Genomic DNA, 16,570 nt, shown 5'->3' with positions numbered 1-16,570 from the left:
AATCAAGAGTCAGACGCTTCATTCACTGAGGCACCCAGGTGCCTCAGACACTTTCCCATTTCTTTTTAAAAAATATTTTTAAATGTTTATTTATTTCTGAGATAGAGAGAGACAGAGCATGAGCAGGGCGGGGGGGGGGTGGTGCAGAGAGAGAGGGAGACACAGAATCTGAAGCAGGCTCCGGGCTCTGAGCTGTCAGTGCAGAGCCCGACATGGGGCTCGAACTCACAAGCCATGAGATCATGACCTGAGCTGAAGTCGGACGCCCAACCGACTGAGCCACCCAGACACCCCACTTTCCCATTTCTTAACATCAGGAATGACTCTTCACTCTTTGTACTAGCAATTTTATGGTGAGGCAGTAAAGTGATCATCATAGGCGTGATTGACAAAAGAAATCATCAGCATCATCATTTAATTAATTGATTCATTAAATTAAAAGACCCAGTTGGGTTTGTTAAACACGTCACGACACAAGTAGAGGATGGAGTGGTAGCTGTGGCTGGGTATGCCAGGCCTGATGACACATGACAAATTCAGACAATATGTAACAACCGAATTCTTATTATCACCATCACCATCCCCATGAACATTTTACCAAAAGCAGGAATTCACTGATACACTTTTGTCATCATTAGAAACTCTCTACTTGTTCTCTCCTCTCCCTCCCTTCTTCTCTCTATATTTAAATGTCTTCTGACCCTTCCTAGGTCAAAAAATCTTATGAAAACAACTATAGGGGCACCTAGGTGGCTCAGTTGGTTAAACATCCAACTTCAGCTCGGGTCATCATCTCATGGTTCGTGGGTTCAAGCCCCGCATCACGGTCTGCACTGTGCAGAGCCTGCTTGGGATTCTCCTGTTCCCTCTCTCTCTCTCTGCCCCTCCCCCACTCATGCTCTCTCATCTCTCTCTCTCTCAAAATAAATAAATAACTTAAAATTTTTAAAAACAAACAAACGCACAAACTAGACTAGGCAAGCGAGCTGTTCAAGAAAGGAGTTAGCCATGGTGCCTGTAGTTTTGTTCAGCTACTATCCCCTTACATACAGACGGTACATAACTCAAGCACCTGTTCTCCTGTTGGCTTTCGCAGCATCAGAGCACAGGCTCCAGAGCATCTGAGTTTCGGAACTGCAACCCATGATGCCATGAACTGGTTGCAGGAAATATCATCCCCGCCATAGCCTCTTACTTGAAGTGGCAGTAGGCATTTTTTATTTTCTCCCAGCCAAAATCTCATGAAGCATGGCCTCTGATACCAATTTGAAAAGCAAAACAAACACTGAAAGCAAAGGTCTGTCCTTGTTCCAGGTTCTCTTTCCTTCTCTGGTGCTTGCGTCTCCAATCTTACTTACTACGCTCTAGTATTTTACGCATTTTCTTTTTCTCTTTTTCTCCTTACTGAATTATGCTTCCCCCCCCCCCCCACCAACGCTGAACTTCCTGTTCCTCCACAACGTTGCTCTGCTGCCCTGTGATGTACGCGTCTTACGCCTCCTGTTCCCAGCACTGTTGGAAGGAACGAGTGATTATGAAGCTCTTCGAAATGTAAAGTGGTAATAAGCAGGTTGAGGATAATTAAAAATTGTTCTCAATTTCCTGCCTCCTCCCATTCGTATCCCTTCAGTTTTGAGGATTTCCTCACGCTCCTCCAAGCCCTTGTATTTATCCAGCTTAAAATGGAAGTGAAAGCATTCTTGAGTTCTCAATCTTCTTTCCTCTGGCACTAGGCTCCTGTCTGTCTTTTCACGCATTTTTCATCTCCCATTAATATTTATCGAGCATCACAATATAGTGGGGACTGTATAGCAGGGAAAACCATACGAAACCACTTCAGCCACTGACGATGCAGAAAACATCTCCTCAGTAGCTCTTGACTTCTGTAATACCTTCCCTCTCTGCCTACTTAAAATCCACTTCCAACAGTCATTAAGCCTTAAGAGAAGCTTTATCACCTTGCCTGGAGCTTTGCGTCCCCCCCCCCCTTGGATTATTATTCACCATTAACTACTATTCATTTATTCCTTGCTGCCATGAATAACACTTAGGGTTAAAAATCAAAATATGAATCCAGAGAAGAATCTACCTGTGGTTGTTACGAGTCATCACTCTGTTTCACGACCCTGGCCCATGACCAAATTGTACCATCGAAGAGGGTGTTGGTTTGTGAGGGATTCCTTCTTATTCTGCTCCCCGAATTAGTATTACATTGTTCTTTAACAAAATATTCGTTCGGTATATCCCTGTCTTCCTAATGTGCTGTGGGGTGAAGATTATATAAAGCTGGGGAAGAGCTTTAGTCATAGTCCCGTAACCAAAGAAGTCTGGAGGGAGGGCACTGCCTTGGCCTCTGGGATTCAAGGACATCTTCACATTCTCAAGCATCCTTTGTGGACTTCCCACAGGCAGAGAGCTCTGTCTTGATTGTGTCCCTATGGCATTCACAGCACAGCTACTGGATGATGGCAGATACCTACAGGTCTTCCTAGCCAAGCTTTACTGGAGATTCACTGCAGGGGGGGACAGTAAGGAGGGAGAAATCTGGCCTTGCCTACCCCAAGATGTATTGTTCTCGGTCTTCCGAGTGGTCAGTGTAAATCTCCACGCCAGATACTATTTTCAGGAGGTCTCGTTAAACTGTTGGGAAAATTCCCCAGAGGAATAACCGGCATCTCAGTACACGACATCTTATGGTAGTTTTCTGTATTTATTTTCCTACTATTGAGACATGCAGATGAATCCATATTTGGAATTCTTTCTCATTTTCATGCCCTCAGGTAAATGGTAATTATTTTCTATTTGCTAGCAATGTAAAGGATAACGTTTTGAGCTCAACATGGATATCCCCCTTTCCTAAATGTTGTCTGTGGCTTGAACTTAACAGTTAGATATTTCACTATCAGATGAGGAGGTAATTAAAGTAATATTTCACTACTCAGTTTTATTAAGGGCACTGTAAGTAGAGATTCTGGCTTTTAATGTATATTTTTAATTTTTTTAGTTTATGTGGGTATAAGAAGGAGAAGAGGGTCAGTAAACAGACATTTAGGTAAAATTGTCATGAAAAAAGATGAAAAGGAATTTGTTTAGATAATGGTAATAGTACATGTAGATGTAAAATATAGGGTAAAGAAGTAGGATGACCATATTTAAAATGGATCAAACTTTTTGGGGACACTCAACAATTTTCTAGAAGTTCTCTGTGAGAAGATGCTAGAAAGGGCTAGAAAGAATTCCTTCCAAATGGCTCTGAAAGCCTGGAGGTTCTCTGTGATGATTTATTGATTGATTGATTGATTTAAGATTTAGGTTGTGTTAGAGCTAATTGTAAAATGGACCATTTTAGTGCCACAAGATGAATTTATTTAAATGATTACCTGGGTGGGTGAGGCAAATAGAAAGGTGAGAGATGATGGCAAGTGATTGGTTTATTTATTTTTTTCTACTTTTTAACAAGTTGAGGTTTTGTTTATTTGTGACATCGATTTCTCTGGAGAATACATTGGAAACATATGGGAAAATTAATGTAAAGGAGCAACACAAGCCCATACTGTGAGAAGAAATTGTAGCTTAGTGAACACAGAAAAGAATAGGAGAGTCTGCGACTCAGTACATCTCAAGCAGAACATTAATCTAGACTCCGCTTTAATGATATTAGGTAAATTACCACAAAGAAAAATTACATACTGTATGCGCAAACGTTTGGACTCCTCATAAACTTCCTTATTTATGGTTTTAACGTTGTTACGATGAATTAGGACTCTAGATAACAAAATTAAATCTGACTTCATATTCTACTAAAAGTTCTGTTGGACTCAGTGAAATCATAGAAGCAATACTAGGAGAAAAGACTCACTAGAAGTAAAGTTAAAATAGGAATGTCTGGAGAATACAGTCAATTAACTTTCTACCGTGAATATAGAGTAGGAAGCTGGGAAATAAGCCAGTTATTGTACCCGTAGTTTTGAATTTTTAGGCCCAAACTCTTCAAGTTCAGGATCCTGGACTTCAAACATGCTATTGAATTGTGATCACTGGATGGAACTTATATGAGTCACTGAACATAACTTCTTAGTTGCCCCTTGACAACTAAGGGGCAACTTAATTGTGAATATCCCCTTAGTTGTGAACAAAGTTGTGAATATCCCCACCACCTCCAACCTTGTCCCAACTCCACCTCAGCTATCTTGTCTGTTAGGCGGTCAGGTGTGAAGCCCCGAGGAACAAGTTCTCACTGAGCTTCCCTCAGAATTTGATGAGAGACATATGGTTACTATTCCAGTTTTACAGATGGGGATATGGAGGCTTAAGACGGTTGAGTATCATATTGGCAATCACATAGCTAGCAAAGTGGAAAGCTGCCCTTCATCCATGTTGGCCAATTCCAGAACTCTCATTCCTTTGCTATAGCCCTTTGCAATACATTCACTTCATACCGATGTGGGGCTGGAAGGGCAGCCTGGTGCTTTGGAGCACAGCAAATGTCAATGGCCCACATGGTGACTGAACCCATGACCTTGGGTTAGCACACAGCTAATGAACTAACTTAATTGCAGAAGCATATTTTCCAGATTCTTTTCTTTTGTTTTTTTTTTGTTTTTGTTTTTGTTTTTGTTTTTGTTTTGCAGGGTATGCAAATCAGGTAGGGAAATCTATTAAGACACACACATTGGACCATTTCAATCTTTTTTCTACATCGTACTAAAGACTTCATTTTGGTATATATATATAAGTTGGCATGGGCATATACTTGTGTTTGTACGCATGTATGTAATAACGTACATGAGTACATGCAAAGACAACTATAGAGGTGAAATGTGGACCTCATCATAATTGTACACTGGTGCACATCCATCTATGTATGTTCCCGTATAATTACCAAATGTGTGTGTGCTGTGTCTATGTATGCACATGATGACCAAGGCATCACTGATTTCGCATCTCACTTCTGGACTCTGATTATACTTGGAACTCTAACGGCACAAAGATGGGATACTTTTGAACGCGAAATTCACTGTTGCACATTGAGAATGAGAACACAGTGCCTCTTGCGTGTCGCAAGCAAATGTGGGGAAATCTGAAGTTCCAGTCTCCTCTTTTCTTGAGCAACTTTGAGGACTTCTGCCTAACGCTTACAAGAAATCCTTTGTGGAATAAAAATATTAAGAAGGTGTTATTTGGTTTCAGTCAGGCGCCTCGGTTTTGTTTACATAGCCATCAAATTAAAACATGAACACAAGAGGGGGTTAGAAACTGCTGAGGCTGGGCCGGCCGTTTGTGATGGGGGTTGCCCAAAACAGGTGCCACCCTCCCCCCCCCCCGCCCCCCCATCCTTCCAAGATCTGTAATTTTCATCACAGATGACAATTCTCATCACATCATGCTGCCGGAAATGGAAGACCATCACACGTCAAGGAGACAAGGGGAAGAGCCATTGTAACTATTCCTCTGTGATCTCCCCTGAAAAGGAATTGCTTTACCGTCGCCAAGAATTTCTGAATCCAAGTGAGAAAGAAAAAAAAAATAAAAAAATAAAAAAAATAAAAAAAAAACACGCTTGCCATGTTCTCAGTACCATTTGCCTTGACAGGAAAAACAACAGCATCTTGCCTCCTCAGCTTATCCCTCGTCAGTGAACTCTTCCCCAAACAAGACACTCCACATCAGCCATTTGGGACCCCTTCCATCAGTGTGCAATGAGCTCTATCCGCGCCGTTTGTACTCACTGCAAAGTGTGCGGGAGCCAAGAGCAAGGAGTTGGTAATCTGGGCACCCACAGTTGTGATGAGGCATCTTCAGTGTAATCGTCCAAATCAAATATTTGGCTGTGCTTCTTCGGATGCGCTATCTCATATTGTCACTGTGGAACTGGCAGGGGAGCGGCGCCCGAGGGAGACGGGGTGGGGAGGGGGCGGGGAGGAAGAAGGGGGCCCGGCTGCCGGGCCCCCTTCCCCCACCCCGCGCCCCCTCCGTCGCCCTTTGTTCGGCTCCCCGGCTCCGTGGCTCCGTGGCAGGCTGCTGAGCCACTTGGACGGGGGCCAAATCCACATCAAGCTAACGAGGGGTGAGGTCGGGTTTTCCTCCGAGCCGCAAAGACTTTAAATAACAGCCCTCATGCTGCCAGTATATGCGCCCGCTCTATGACATCAGCCGCTTCTGTGCTGTTGCCCGGGATGGGGACACGGGGACATGCTTTGGAAGAGCACCTTCTAGGCCACGTTGTGTTTGTCACACACGTGATCTCCTTTGGTTGTGAAGACGACTCGGAAGATGGGCGTCAGGATGGAGCTATGGGACGGCCTGTCACCCTCGTTGGGGGAGAAACCCTAAGGCCCACTGGGGGTTAACAGCCCGGCAAAAAACTGGGAAGGGAGTCTAAGAGTCCCTGTCCATGGCCCCCGCCTGTGCTACTTCTCCATCTGCGGTGATCGCTCCTGGAGAAAAATGTGAAGTCTTAGGTGGCATCCAGCTTCGTCGCACCACTGTGCCACCCTCTGTCACAAGTTTTTAAAATGGGAAAGCCCTTTGGGGCTCTTTAAAATCTGCCACAAAATATTTTTATCTGTACATCTTTTCCCGTCGGGAGGGAAGATTGGTTATGTAAGCAGAGTTTCTCATTACTATTCCTGTGCCACTCACTTCCATGATTCTGGTTGTGTCCAGCTTGAATGGACGGGGCTGATGAATTTGGTTTCCATGTCCCCATGGCTGTCACCTCGGTCCCTTGGTCCTCAATCACTCTGGGCTCTGTTTTGCTTGTTCTCATGGGCCCAAAGGCTCATCCAGAGAACCTAGGACCTCCTCCTGATCTTTAGCCCAGGGGCACATGGTTTTCAGTCCACTGAGACACTTTCCTGTTCGGCTCGCCTACCTGCAGTTCTCCTGTCCTTCGTCTTTCCATTGCTGGGTTTCACCCACCTGCTGGGACACATTGCTGCTCTTTCTAGACCTTCTGATGCAATTTTTGCATTTTCCTGTGTATTTATTATCAAATGGTTTTGATGTGTCTTTCTGCCTACTGGTCCCCAGAAACTCACCAGGTCTACTCCTAGATGTTATCTACCTAAAAATCCATTGTTAATTTTTAGATTCAGCTGTCTCTCAAGACTCTTCTGTCTTAACATAGGTACCCATACAGGCCAGTCCATACATTGCTCAGAATATAATGGAGAAAATAGATTCAGGTTACAACAGCTCTTGAAAGTAGATCAGATTGTTTAAAATTTATTTTTAATGTTTAGTTTTTGAAAGGGAGAGAGAGAGAGACAGAGTAAGAGCGGGGGAAGGGCAGACAGAAAGGGAGACACAGAATCCCAAGCAGGCTCCAGGCTCCAAGCTGTCAGCACAGAGCCCGACACGGGGCTGGAACCCATAGACTGGGGGATGATAACCTGAGCCAAAGTCAGATGCCCAACCTACTGAGCCTCCCAGGAGCCCCTAGATTAGGTTGTTTTAGATCTGATAAAGTAAGACAAAGTAAACCATGGTAGACCCTTAAGCAGGTAAATGAGCCAGGTAAGAGTGTTTAAAAACAATACTGTAGCCGCAATATGGAGAATAAATTGGAGAATGGAGCAAAATAGTAGAGATCAATATAAAGTTATTTCAGACAGACTGAGGAAAACGGCAGATGGGATTGAGAAGGCAAGGGAAGGTGTATTTCCAAAGATGGAGTAAAAACAATTCATTTATTGCTTCATCACATATTCATTGAGTGATCCAACACACATTTAGTTCTATTTTTATGGATGAAAATGTACCCTCAAAATTCACATGCTGAAGTCCAACCAACCCCTAGTATCTCTGATGCGACCTTATTCAAAAACAGGGTCCTTATAGAGGTAATCAGTTAAGATGAGGTTGTACTGAATAAGGTGATCCCTTAATCCAATACGATTGGTGTCCTTATAAAAAGGGGAAATTGAGGGGCTCCTGGGTGGCTCGGTGGGTTGAGCGTCCGACTCCGGCTCAGGTCACGATCTCGCAGTTCATGACTTCAAGACCCACTGCAGGCTCTGTGCTGACAGTTCAGAGCCTGGAGCCTGCTTCAGATTCTGTGTTTCCTTCTCTCTCTGCCTGCTTGTGTGCTCTGTCTCTCTCAAAAATAAATAAATAAAAGCCTTTAAAAAATAAAAATTAAAAAAATAAAAAGGGAAAATTTGGACACAGACAGACACAATTAGAGGGAAGATGCCTTGGCAAGGCACGGGTAGAAGATGCTTATCTGCAAGCGAGGGAGAAAGGACTGGAACAGACTGTGCCCTACAACCCTCAGAAGAAACCAACCTTCCAACACCTTGACTTGAGACTTCCAGCCTCCAGAACTCTGGGACAATACATTTCCATTGTTTAAGCCACCCAGTTTGTGGATTTTGTTATAGCAGCCCTAGCAAATCAATACAAGATTGAACGTGACACTGCTAGATCCTAAGGACACAGCGAAGGCAGGGGGTGGTGGTGGAGGGCGGAGCATGTCTCCTGCTTTGAAAAACAACTTGAGCGATTATAAAGGCAAATCAGAATGTACAACAATGAGTGATATTACAGACACATGAAGCAGTATCATCTGGGGATGTGAAAGAAGTTCCATTAAAGGAGTGGCATTTGATCTGGGTTTCAAAGGATGGGCAGGCATCTGTGACAGAGGGGAAGGGGCATTCCAAGTAGAGGTAAAGACAAGAAACCTACAAGAATGAGGGAAAAGCAAGGACACAAGCGGGGTGGAGGGTTTGTGTGGCTGGAGAGAGTTAAGAGGTGAAGGTGGGTAAGTGTAGGCCAAAGGAAGGATAGTTCGGCTAAGGGGTTCAGATTTGTATCCTGTAACTAGTTAGAAATAATCACATTTGAAAATCAGGTCAGTGGGGTGAGCGATTCTTAATTTTTTGGAGGCTAATCTTAATGGCAATGGTGGGAGGAAAGGGAAGAGACTGGCAGCGGAGGGCTCAGACAGGAGGCTCCTCGGGGGTGTCCAGGTGAGAGATTACCAGGTGAGGACAAAGGCAGTATCAGGAATGGATAGAAAGAGAAGGCAGGAAACCAGGTGCATCTGTGAGTAGAAGTAGCTTGAGCTGGAACTATGGATTATAGATGGTTAGGATGGGGTGCCTGGGTGGCTCAGTCGGTTAATGGTCCGCCTCTTGATTTCAGCTCAGGTCATGATCTCACGGTTCATGGGATTGAGTTCCTAGTTGGGCTCTGTGTTGACAGTGCAGAGCCTGCTTGGGATTTTCTCTCTCCTTCTTTCTCTCTGTCCCTTCCCCTCCCCCTCTCCTGCTCTCTCTCTCAAAAATATATATATACATATATACATAAGTGGTGAGAGATGAGCTGAGGACAATATTACATTGTCCCGAAGTTGTAGGATTTAGCGCAGTACCTGACAAATAGGAGAGACTCAATTTATGCTAATTATTTATGTGGTTCCTGGTCTCCCTAGGTAGGAACTGAACTGTAAATATAAGAGATAGAATTTGTTTGGAGGAGGACTTGGAAGGCATGAGTTTGATTTGTGCCTTTACTCATTCAAAATGTACATGAGTGTCTGCTCTCTGCCAGAGATTGACAATGGGTAGGGCTTTTCTTTTAAAACAAAATAGATTATCAAGAATATTTTGAGAATCTGTAAAAAGCACATATTGCAATGCTAAGAATATTCTGACTTGTAGTTGACTCACAAAAACAGAGAAACAAACAAAAAATAGAAACAGATAATTTCCATACCACATAATGTATTCCAAAGCATTGAAAAGTTTTTTTTTTTTTCAAATGACTAAATTCATTTTTTTAAAAAAATGTCCAATTCAAATCTTGGATACTGAAACTTCACATAAATAGTACATATGCCAAAACAGCCCCTAAACCCAATGAAAAAGAAGAAAATCTCCAAAATAATTATAGACTAATCTTCTTGAGGAGAGATGTAAAAATTCTTGCCACCCAATTTTCAAATGCGAAAGGCTCCAACCCACCTTTCTCTTCTTGTCACAAGAGACAGGCTGTCACTCTTAACTTCTGAAACCAGTTTCTCCACAGCAGCCCTGGATCCCATCCTTCATCAGGCTGAACCCCAAATCACTTGACCCCCCCCCCTTCCTGTCTATTTCTTTCCTATGAATACTCAAATGTCTCCCATCCGGTAAGAGCCCTGCCCCCAGCTTCCCATCTCTGCATCCCTAATTTGCCCTCTCAAGCAGCCACACTTCCTGAAACTGTCCATTTGTCTACCGACACATTTTTCCTAACCAATTCTGCCTTCCTGCTCCATCCCCACACTTACCCCAGGGCAGTCTGTCTCCTGATCAACTTACGCTGCAAAACTGTGAAACCATGTTTTTTGAGTATACCAGTGAAATGCGTGGGTTTGACACAAGAGCTATTCCCAACTTTGCCTCACTCAAACTTTTAATCACCTATGTCACCATTGACCACTGTCTTTTTTGGAAACAATTGCACCCTGTGTTGCTTTTCTTTAAATTTCTCCAGATGTTCACGTGAACACCTCCTCCCGATCTTTTTCCTTCTTCCAACACTCATGTCACTGGCTCCCAAGCTTTAATGTCAATAAAAATCACATTGGCCTCACCACAAGAGATCTTTATGTAGATTTAACAAGTATTGACTTGATCCAAGGTGAGGCAACCTCCTGAGCATCCCGAGCCCTGGTCTGTCCTCATTCCACCAGCTTTGCTGAAGATTTCATTTACTCCTGTGACTTTCATTCTATTCTGGATCTGACTCCCCAAACTCTGCCTCTATTCTACAACTATATACAGTTTTTGAAGCTGGTAGCCAGGTATCTACAGAGTACCTAACTTGAATATATAGATCTGTATGGATTATAGGCCCCTCAGACTTTCGATGCTCCACACCAAACGCATGATGGTGTCTACTCATCATGTATCTCTTTTATTACCCGAATGGAGGAGAACAGCTTGTTGGCCAAGACAGACACCAGCGCTCCCTTCCTTAGTCCTCAGTCACCAAGTCCTCTTGAGTCACTTCCTAAGGAGCTCCTGAATTTACTTTCATCTGTTATCCTAAGGACCTGCTCTAGGTCTCTGTATTTCCAATGTCATCAGCCTTTAATTCCTTTTCCACACCATGGCCAGAGTCATTGTCCCAAAGTGTCTCCACGTCTCCCCTGTGCTGTAGGGGCCTCCCAGTGTCCTTCAGGTAAAAGCAGACTTCTTAACAGGGCTTGTCCTATCCATGGACAGTCTCTGATGACCTCTGACATTGCACTTCCAGGTCTCCCACCCCATGTTCCCCATGTAATGATAAAGTTCTTTGGGTATTTTTTTCCCAGATATTCTATACTCATCCCATATGAAAGATACAGCACAGGGCTCTTCTTTGTCTAGAGCAGTTTGTTCCAATGCATCCTTCAAAGCTTATCTTGGACTTCCATTCCTCTGGGAATTTTAAATAAAAATCTTGATTTTTTAGGCTGCTGAAACATTCTCCCCTTATATCCTATATATCATTATCATAAAACCCCTTCCACTTTATTATAATTATTTATTTAACTCTCTGTAGGCTGCAATCTCATTAATGGGAGAGTTTCTTTGTGATTACTTACCACTACCCTGTTAGCATCTTGCGTCATACTTAGTTTGGTGGATAGTGAATAATTAATTGTTGGATAAATGCATAAATAATCACCCTGACAAATGGCATGTGCATTTCTTTGTTTTCCCACGTAAAAAGACAAAATTGCATCGGAAGAAAGCCTATTGTCCTTTGTCCTATCTGGAATGTGGAAGGGATTCTTGGAGGTACAACCCACCACCTTGTGACCATGATGATGAAAGTGAAAAAAAAAAAGTCAAAGCAAGAAGCAAGAAGGAGACAGAATTGTGGCTGACGTCTCTAAGCAGCTTCTCAGCCACGGGGCCAAGGATTACTATATCTAGATCTGATGTTACTTGAAAAAAGATAATTTCTTGCATAATTAATTAAGCCATTGTTGGTTGACTTTCTGTTATTTGCTGTCGTAAATATTGCCAACTTTCGCCCTCTTTAATCCAAATCATGGATATAAAAGTTGAGTAATAAAGACTATGGTTTTTTTAAACAAAATATTAATTGCACTCAGAGTATCACATAGCCTAGTGCAGGCAAACTTTTTCTATAAAGAACTAGAAGTAAATATTTCAGACTTCACAAACCACATGATCTGTTGCAACGACTTAGCTCTGCTGTTGTAAGGAAAAATGGTCATACACCGAAGGTGTGGTTATGTTTCAATAAAATTGTATTTACAAAAACAGGTGGCAAAACAGATTTAGCCCATGAGCTGCAGGTCCCAATCCCTGATATAAACTGATGTTATTTAATTCTTCAGAGTCATTGGAAGCTTTCTTCAAATAAATATAAAGTAGCACCAAAAATACTATGTACCAAGTTTCTCTAGTTAAAATAACATACACTAATCCTTTTGATTTATTACAGTTAGATATTAATTAATATTTCTATCATTTTCCAAATAAAGCAAGGGTCTTAGCCCTTTAAATTCCATTACCCTTCTCCCATTGTGCTATTTTCATGAATTTTAAATCTACGTATATTTAAACTCCACAAGACCTTGTTATTGTTGTTATTCAGTTAAGAGTCTTATAGATTTACCAAAATGTCTACCCTTTTGTTTGTTTATTCTTTCTTTCATTTCTTTTTCCACATAGGTTCATTATCCTTCTGACTGAAACAAATCACTTTAGTATCACTTTTTGTGTGGGTTTGCCAATATGATATCTGTTCTCACTTGTCTGAAAATATCCTCTCTCAGTTTTGAAGGACAATTTTGCCGGGTATAGAATTCTAGTTAAGTGTGCTTTTTGAATATGTGACTTGACATCTCTCACTAGGCAGTAACTGCAAGTATGACTTCTAATTCATTCTCTCCTCTCCTTTTGCAACTCCAATAACACACATATTAGACATTTCAACATAATCTGTATATAACTTTATGCATTTTTCATTATTTTCTTGTCTTTATCTTTTTTTTCTCTGTGCATTACTCTGTTTCTTACTGAATTGTCTTCTAGTCCATTAATCCTCACTTCAGCTTCATAATTCTATCATTCAACTCATTCATTAATGTCCTAATTTCATTCATTATATATGTTTTTATGGTTTTAGGGTTTAAGATGCTTTTCGTCTTCAAAATTTTTTAAATTCTCTCTTTTTTGAGCATATGAATCAGAGTTACGTAAATGTTTGTCTGTTAACTGTAACAGGTGTGCCTGCTTCCTCTGTTTTTTTGTTTTGTTTTGTTTTTGTTTGGTTGGGTTTTTTTTTAGTTTTTTAGTTTTAATTTTACAAACTTTAATATCTTGTTTGTTGGTAGGTCTTGGACTGGTCTGAAAAATTCTCTTCTAATCCAAGGGTTGAAGGGGTTCACTATTGTGCCACACTGGTAAGCAATTATGGAAACTTTAAGATCAAAAGATACAGAGGAGTCCACTGCTAACTGTATCAAGTTGGTGTACAATTTAGGAAAAGTTTTCATTCCCGGGAAGACTCAGACTTAGGGGCTCATGGCTAATGAATCTATGGTTTTCTGTGCAAAATAAGTGTTCCCTCCTTTCATCTACTATGGCTAACCAGGGCATAAGGCTTGGTGAACACAGACTGGACTGGGTTTCAGCTCCTACTCATTCTTTCAGTGAGGTGCTTTGTGTAGGGTGCAACCTTAACAGGCTTTCATTGGGTCCCACATGCAGATTATCATACAATCAATCTGAGCCACAAAATATACAGGGACTCCAGAAATGTATCAAGCCTGTCTTGAGAAGATGAGGTCTGGATCTACTTAGTCTAGAAGGTTCTTAGTTTTTAATATACTTACAAAGTATCTTATACTTTCGTATTACAAATATACTTTCAGTCATCACTTACATATAGCACCAAGTGCTTTTCCCAACAAGTGCCCTCCTTAAAGCCCATCACCCATTTCCTCCTCACCCCCACCCCCATCAACCCTCAGTTTGTTCTCTGTATTTAAGAGTTTCTTATGGTTTGTCTCCCTCTCTGTTTTTATCTTATTTTTCCTTCCCTTCCCCTATGATCATCTGTTAAGTTTCTCAAATTTCACATGTGAGTGAAATCATGTGATATCTCTCTTTCTCTGACTGACTTGTTTCACTTAGTCTAATACCCTCTAGTTCCAGGCAAGTTGTTGCTAATGGCAAGGTGTCATTCTTTCTCATTGCCTAGTGGTATTCCATTGTATATATAAACCACATTGTCCTTATCCATTCATCAGTTGACGGATATTTGGGCTCTTTCCATAATTTGGCTATTGTTGGGGTGCATGCACCCCTTTGAATCAGCACTCCTGTATCCTTTGGATGAATTCTTTGTAGTGCAATTGCTGGGTCACAGGGTAATTCTATTTTTAACTTTTTGAGGAAACTGCACACTGTTTTCCAGAGTTGCTGCACCAGTTTGCATTCCCACCAACATGCAAGAGTGTTCCCCTTTCTCCACATCCTTGCCAACATCTTTTACATTTATTTTTGAGAGAGAAATAGAGAAAGGGCATGAGAATGAGGGAGGGGCAGAAATACAGAGAGACAGAGGATCTGAAGCTGACTCTTCGCTGACAGCAGTGAGCCCAATGCAGGCCTCGAACTCACAAACCCTGAGATCAGGACCTGAGCCAAAGTTGAACGCTTAATGGACTGAGCCACCCAGGTGCCCCATAAAGATGCATTTTTAAACGTGATGTTAAATTTTGTGATATAACTAAAGATGTAAAAAAAATACATTTAAATACTCTAATGTGTTATCAAAAGTACACATAAAACATTTCCAGAGATGTTAGTTGGGGAAATTTTGTATAGGCACAGGTAGTTAATATCAAAACCTCTGCCAATTTCTTCCATTCATAGGATAGTCTTTTTTTGAGCAAATAAATAACACTCCTAAAAAGACAATTATGACAAAAATGACAATTATATAGGATGGAGAAAATTACTGGAGCAGTTTTGTGGACTGCATCCAGTTGCAAGAACCCATTTATTGAAGCTGAATATAAAGCCTGTGCAGTGAGCCTTTTAGACAGTTTCTAAAAGGAAATAATAAATAACCAATACGAGCGGAAATGATTTTTTAAAGACTATCCCAACTTCCTGATGAGTGGCTCTTACATATTTATATGCTATATTAATATATTTATTCATATTTTTTCTTTGATAATTCAGCATTGGAGTTAAGATGTACCATCAGAATATCAAACTCTAAGAGATCCTAAGAAAAAAATCATCTGAGGTCAAGAGGCGGACAGTTCTCACACTCACCAAGGACTTCCTTCAAATAGTTATTTCCTCCCCTTTCTTGTCACCTTTCAGAATTGCAAAGGGTCAATTTTGAGGTCCGTTTAATCAAAACTGTTTAAACGAATAGGTTCTTACCATAATTTTTCAAAAGAGCTATTTCAGAGGCAGTCTGTAAGAAGACTCAAGGATTGACCTTTGTGCTGCTGTTAAACGAATAATTGGGGGACAGTTCTGAGCTTCTCACATCTAAGTGCAATGTGACATATTCCATTTTGAAATTTAACTCACATGCGAACTCCTTCATGAAGCCTTCACGGAATCTCCTAATGCCTCAAAATGCCCTCCAGCACTTTCTTTTCACCTTGCCTTTTGAAACTTACTGTTTTGCTCTACTACTTATTTGTCCACCTGTTGGTTGACACCTTCATAGGTGAAGTCATAATTTTATATGCTTTCTATTTTGAATAAAGTTATTCATGGTATTCTTATTTGTCGGGATAGGCTAGGTCATGCTTAAGTTAAAAATCATCTCACAGATCCCAGTTTTTCAACCGCAACAGATACTTTTTTTTACCCATACCTCTGGCATGAGCATAAGGGCACATCCAGCGATGTAGACTGAAAGTTTCTACAATTTTCTAGCTTCATCATCTTGAAAATGAGGCTTCCTCAGCTGCCATGGCAGAAGAGGCATCTGGGGAGTCCCTTGCCAGTTTATAGAGACTTTCTCTTGCAAGTGATGCATGTCGCTTCTGCGCACAGCCCAATGGCCAGAAGTAGTCAGAAGGCTTCCTGGCGTATGCGAGAAATGCACGTGAGTAACTGGAGTATTTAATGCGTGTCGTGGTCACTGTCTAAACCACCTACTTACCTCCCATGCAAGTACTAACCAGGCCCGACCCTGCTTAGCTTCCGAGATCAGACGAGATCGGGCGCGTTCAGGGTGGTGTGGCCGTAGACAACCACCTACTTACCTCAACATGGCTCTATTTCTCTTGTGGGAACGCAGACCCAGAAATTCACTGAAACCCACTTTACCTCAGAGACTAAGACAATTGACTTGATGAAGAGAATTGTGCAAAACTGGAGAAAAGTAGCCACAGAAGCTGTCAAAATAGTCCTTGCCATTTTCGAAGGGGAATCTACTCTCTCTGAGCGACAGGGAACAGCAAGGATCTACCAAAACCCGAAGTTGTAATAGGAGAGTGAACTGCGATTTCTTCCTCAGTTGTCATGTGGCATTCTCCCTGTGTGTTTCCGTCTTAACGTGGAATTATCCTTTTCTTTTT

Source organism: Panthera pardus, unplaced genomic scaffold, assembly GCF_024362965.1.
Source record: "Panthera pardus isolate Hobbes unplaced genomic scaffold, ASM2436296v1 HiC_scaffold_25, whole genome shotgun sequence".
Classification (NCBI taxonomy): domain Eukaryota; kingdom Metazoa; phylum Chordata; class Mammalia; order Carnivora; family Felidae; genus Panthera; species Panthera pardus.
The sequence above is the reverse complement of the archived record's forward strand: the minus strand, read 5'-3'. Positions refer to the sequence as shown.